Below are 6590 nucleotides of genomic sequence, written 5' to 3' on the forward strand. Positions count from 1 at the left end.
TATTATACTATTCGCCTGAAAAGGGTAGGCAAGGTGTCACAGCCGGCAAAGACAAAATGGGAACAGGACCTGGGTCAGATAGATGACACTGACTGGGGAGAAATACTAGAGGGAGTGAAGGCGTCATCCCCCAAACTATCAGACAGATTAACACAGCTCTATATACTCCACCGTGCATATCTGACGCCCATGAGACTGGCGAAATTCAAGCCCACACGGAGTACTGCATGCCCCATGTGTGCCGCCGAGGCGGCCTCGTTTTACCACTTGCTGTGGCACTGCCCAGACGTGCAGGCCTACTGGATGCAGGTAACACAGTTTCTCCATGACAATATGGGATCACCGGTGGGTATGGACCCAAAAGTATGTTTGCTGGGACTGGTCCCAGATGTGGACGTAGATAAATACCAGAATATTTTCATTTGTGAATCACTGTTCATGGCCAGGAAGGTGGTAGCTAAGGCATGGATGAGGGATAGGGCCCCAACACTGGAGGACTGGAAAAGGGAGGTGAACAACACTCTTCCCTATAGGAAGATGATTTACATTCATAGAGGGCACCCACAGAAGTTCTCCAGTGTTTGGGACAGGTGGCTGGAGGATGGGGAAACTTGCACGGTATGAGTCTCTGACAGATGGTGGGGATATGTGGAAAGTGGATGGCGAGGGTGGTTTGGCACATGTGTTAGATATCTGTTGTGTGTAGGGTTTCTTATTATACGCCCGGAAAATGTTGAGCTCATGTACGCAGGGCGTGGCGTGAAACGATATGCGAGCCTGAATTGTACAATGTATATCTGTAAAAGTGTGTCAAATACTGATCAATGTCGATCAAATGCCTAACATGTATGTACCTCTAATTTTCTGCATCTCAATAAACTTGGTTTTGAAGTAAAAAAAAAAAAAAAGAGGAAGCAATCAGTGCAAACAACCAAAATAAACATGAATAATGCAAGCTGGACACTAATAGGCAATCACAAGCCTAAAATAGATATACAAAACAATAAAGTGCAGCGCAAAAAAGAGTTGGATGAATGTTGGCATTTGGCGCCTAACTAAGCTCAAAAATCAATCAACAATAATAAAAGGAACAAGCTGAAGTCCCAAAAGTGAACGACAAGATCCCTTGTCAGAAAAAGATGAAAGGTAATATTTTGGCAAGATACGTGTGACAGGGATCCTCCACCAAAAACACACAGTTGCGCTTACCAGATGAGGAGGACCTCTTTGTTACAAAAGGTCATAAACGCATATATCCACAGAGGGATGACGGTGATGTCCAGTACAGCTGGGATGCCTCCAACAGGTGAGCGGGATATCCAGGCTGGACCTCCAGTGTCAGTGGTCTCCAGTCAGCAATAATGAGTGATGTTACAATGGAGCCAGAGGTCCATCCTGGATATCCCACTCACCTGTTGAAAGGCATCCCAGTTGTACTGGACATCACTGTCATCCCTCTGTGGATATATGCGTTTATGATCTTTTGTAACAAAGAGATCCACCTCATCTGGTAAGCGCAACTGTGTGTTTTTGGTGGAGGATCCTGTCATACTTACAGTATCTTGCCAGAGGATTACCTTTCATCTTTTTCTCATGAGGGATCTTGTCGTTCACTTTTGGGACTTCAGATTGTTCCTTTTATTATTGTTGAATGGACATTCATCCAACTCTTTTTTTGCGCAGCAATTAGTACAAGGACAAACCAAATTTATTAAAATCACAATTTATTAAAGTTACAATGGTACAAGAATACATAAAACACTATTGTACAATACATGGACAGCTTTATGGTCATTCAAGACGTTTAATTGTAGCTCTTATAGTTGTTCCCACATCTTAATCCTACATGTTTCTCCAAATAGCTTCCTCAGGGACAAACATGGTTTTGTGGCTACTATATGAATGATCAGAAAGCAAATTACAAACAATACAAGTAATGTTATATCAGTAAATACCAACACTATACATAGTGTGTACAATATGTTTAATGTATACCTATCCATTGGCAAGAGTTCCCTAAATGGAGTCATACCTTAATGATAGAAAATTAAATCCAGTTATTGCCAAGCACACAAAAATAGGAGTCTGTCGCTTTCTCTCCCAACTGGGCAAGATGGCAGTCGGCAAGGACAAGAGGCTGACCAAAGGCGGCAAGAAAGGTGCCAAGAAGAAGATTGTTGACCCCTTTTCAAAAAAAGATTGGTATGATGTAAAAGCACCAGCCATGTTCAATATCCGTAGCCTTGGCAAGACTTTGGTAACAAGGACACAAGGAACCAAGATTTCATCTGATGGCCTCAAAGGGCGTGTATTTGAGGTAAGCCTTGCTGAATGATGAAGTGGCCTTCCTTTAATTCAAACTGATTACTGAAGATGTTCAGGGCAATAACTGTCTCACCAACTTTCATGGCATGGATCTGACCTGTGACAAGATGTGCTCTATGGTCAAGAAGTGGCAGACCATGATTGAAGCTCATGTTGATGTAAAGACAACAGATGGCTACCTGCTCCGTCTCTTTTGTATTGGATTCACTAAAAAACGTAATAATTAGATCAGGAAGACGTCATATGCCCAGCATCAGCAAGTTCGTCAGATTCGCTAGAAAATTATGGAAATCATGACCCGGAACGTCCAAACTAATGACCTAAAAGAGGTTGTTAACAAGCTAATTCCAGACAGTGTAGGCAGACATTGAAAAAGCTTGTCAGTCAATCTACCCTCTTCATGATGTCTATGTTCGTAAAGTCAAGATGTTGAAGAAGCCAAAATTTGAGCTGGGAAAACTTATGGAACTGCACGGAGAGGGTGGCAGTTCTGGCAAGCCAACTGGAGATGATACGGGCGAAAGGATGGAGTGTTATGAACCCCCTGTGCAGGAATCTGTCTGAGACGATCAATCTGATTCAGCCTGTAAAATAAACATCTGTTCTGGCCGGGGGGCCCAGAAAAGCCTAGATGTAACAGATTAGAACCACCGAAAAATGCTGGATCTACCCCAGGGAGGGATAACGTATATATTATTATACAAGAAAGATATAGCCTAGAGATTAATAAGAAAAATGAATAATCATCCAGTTTATCACCTTAACTATTAACTATATGATCCTATATTATGCCATGTCAAAACAATCAGTATAGGGGATGCAGGGAGCCTGATTAAACACTAGACGGCACCAAATATTCAGATAAATCCCAAATGGGGCTGAAAAAATGCCAAATACAAAGAGAAAAAGATTGGTAAGTTTGAGCATGAATAAACATGCTTGCCTTGCCTAATGATGTAATTAAAGCTAGACAGAGAGTTTACCTGTGCACAATACAACCCACCTGATCTGTTAAGGATCCACAGCCCATCACATCAATAGATGAACAGGGCTGAAGCCTCATACACACGTACGGTTTTATCGGCAAGACAGCTGCTGGCAGAGCTTTCTTGTCAAGTAAACCGTGCGTGTGTACGAGGCTTTGAGGTTTCTCGTCGAGAAAACTGCCCAGAATCTAGACAAGAAAAATAGAGAACCTGCTCTCTATTTTCTCGCCGTGATTCCGAGCGTCTGTATACTTACCTGCCTCCATGGAAACCTGCGCATGCTCAAAATGACTTAGACGCATGCACGGTAGCTTCCAAGGCATAGGTAGGGTGAAGCAAGATGGTGGAAAAAAAACTATGTTTTTTTCCTGACGAGAATCCGGGCCGTGTGTACAAGGCTTGAGATGGAGGGAATGGAGAAAGGCAAACACCTCTAACAAAGAGAGGGGTGTAAGCCACCCCTACCTATAAAGACATATAGAGCACCAATCATCATAGAGTGGCTAAATTTACATCACATGTTAACAGATCATAATGGAGTGCTACCTAGCTGCTCTCACTCTACCAATGGTGCCAGGCTCCCTGGACTTCCACAAAATGGCCACCACCATGTAGGTTTTTTTATACCCCTCCCCATCCTGCCACATTGTATGATATCACGGCATGATGCAGACAAAAGGGGAAGGGATAAGCATGTAGGGCCATTTCAGGTCAATCCCCACAGTGTAACTGCCAATCTGCAGGTCACGCCAGCAAATTTGGCACTCAGTCCGACCACCCACAGGGCAGATCCAAATACAGGGTGAGTTTCCCCAACCCCAGCAATGATCATAAAGCGGAAGGCAGTGACATCAGGGGGACACCCTCCACAGACAAAGCCCTGCAAAGCATGAACCCCTCCAGTGTGGGTGCACATAGGGGGCCCATAGGCCCGCAATCCCCATCCCTGAAACAGTGGGGTGGGCCAAACGGGGCCATGACAATGGTCCAAATGGGCACCCTTGGGCATGCATTCAGGGGCCAATGGCCAAAGGGCAGTTCCGACATCCAGGATAATAAGGCCAATTAGGGCGAGACACCTATGAAAAAAGGTCTGGGAAGGAGAAAAATGGAGAAAAAAAAGGGGGAGGGGGAAGGAAAATCTACCAGAATGAAGGGTATGAAGAGGAGCACTGAGGCGGGTTGATGCAAGGTCACCATGAAGTACGGCACCCTGCTGACTCCTCCCACCAGACCTGTTCTACCCAGTGTAAAAATGTATTATATTCAAATAATTAATAATTGAATATAATTAATTTTTGGCATTTTGAGTTGTGCATATTCAATATGTCCGTTGTTTTTAGCGTGACATGGTCTGGTCCGTATTTCTGTTACGTCACCAGTTCAAATAAATAAATATTTTTTTTCCCTTATCTTTGCCCTTCTCTAAAATGGCCGCAGCCTAGCTCTGTTCAAATGCCATTTTGTAATCTAAAATGGCTGCTGGACCATTTCCTATAATATAAGGCAGTATCCATTAGTCACTCAGTAACCTCCGATGAAGTCACGTGTCGTGATGTAATGCATAAGGTTAGATGTGACCAGAAGAGAAGTGACACCCTGACCGTCCACCGGAAGTGCCGCTGTTTGGCGTTTTATTCGTTTTTTCAATGTAAGCACATTTTTACCTTTATTAAATTTTGAAGTGCTTGCATACTTACCATGAGAGCTTTTTATTTCTACATCTGCTCCTGATACACCTTGTGGCTATCCTGTGGAGTCGACTTTGCTGCGCCTGGACCTATACTGGTATTGGATACAGAGAACGCCCCTCGATTCTATCTCAGCACTGGGAAGATTCCGTGCAACACGTGTTACCCACTGTTTGGATTCTGTTCCAGTTTTGGGAGGATTTCGTTGACACGCATGACCTAGTGTCTGGAGGTAAGCGCACTGTGAGCCCAGGCTAAGCAAAGAGTTATCAAGATTGTCCACATTGATGCCCGAAGTGCAGAAGTTTTTATCACTGGCACACTAGATTGATTTATCCAAACTTTGATTTATATATTTGGACTTTTATTTTTGGATTTATTATCAGTTTTGGGTTATTTCACTAATTTTGAATTCACTGCATATCTTTATTGGTTGTTATCAGTCCCCTATGGACTGGCTATATGGGATACTTCTCAGTAGGGGTTCAGGATGCGAACTGCTGGCGTGCAGAATACTTTGTATTCTCTATACTTTTACAGGGACATTGGTGCTGTAACATAAAAATTAAATACAATTTTGACTACATATACATGAATAGACTCTGGTGCGTGCGAATAGCCAGAGTCTGGTGCGTGCGAATCGCCTATACTAGCTTTCAATAGCAGTTGCATGTCTCGCTGATAAACAAAAACTTAGTCAATTCTGGAATATATGTTATTTACCACAGAGTAGAAAGTAAAATCTCACCCTGAGGGGTGCACAGTGTGCCAATAATCAACCAGAGTTAATGAGCTCAAAAGGATCTTGATCCTTTTCAAAATATTTTAGAAAATTGGTGATTTACCATTGGAAATATGTTGAATCCGATCTAATGGGATATTGAAATCTCTACCCAGGAGTATACACCCCGAAGCAAACCAAGTGAGCTTGTCAACTATTTCATGGCAAAATTAGATATGTGAAGTATTTGGAAAGTACACATTTGCCAGTGTGATTTGTTTACCCTTAGGCCCCGTACACACAAGAGGATCTATCCGCTGGAATTTATCCGCGGATCACTTTCAGCGGACAGATCCGCTGGTGTGTACAACCCAGCGGATATTTATCCGCGGATATTTTTCGGGCCGATGGTTTTCCAGCGGATCAAAATTTCTTCGCATGCTAAGAAATCGATCCGCTGGAATCCAGTCCAGCGGATTGATCCGATGGTCTGTACAGACTCACCGGATCAATCCGTCCGATTCCCTCCCTCGCATGCGTCGTAATGATTTGACGCACGCGTGGAAGTTTTTATATTACAGCGTTGCGCACGTCGCCGCGTCTTCATTGCGACGACGGCGCGACACGTCACCGCGGAGGGAATTCCGCGCGGATTTTGATCTGATGGTTAGTACAACCATCAGATCAAAATCTGCCAGAGGATTTATCCTCCGGACCGTTTCCGCGGATAAATCCTCTCGTGTGTACTAGGCCTTAAACTTCCCTCTTTGAGAAAAATAAATCTACTGTCAGGGTCAGCTAGTTGTTGTAATTCAAAACCAGAGTCTCTTCCTACTAAAACTGAAGCCACCTTAGGCCTTGTACCAG

At 43.6% G+C, this 6590-nt stretch overlaps 1 pseudogene; it reads left to right on the forward strand.

The window, feature by feature from the left end:
• The first annotated feature begins 2094 nt into the window (after positions 1-2094).
• On the forward strand, positions 2095-2932 carry LOC120930309 (annotated as a pseudogene).
• Positions 2933-6590: the final 3658 nt, after the last annotated feature.

Source organism: Rana temporaria, chromosome 3, assembly GCF_905171775.1.
Source record: "Rana temporaria chromosome 3, aRanTem1.1, whole genome shotgun sequence".
Lineage (NCBI taxonomy): Eukaryota > Metazoa > Chordata > Amphibia > Anura > Ranidae > Rana > Rana temporaria.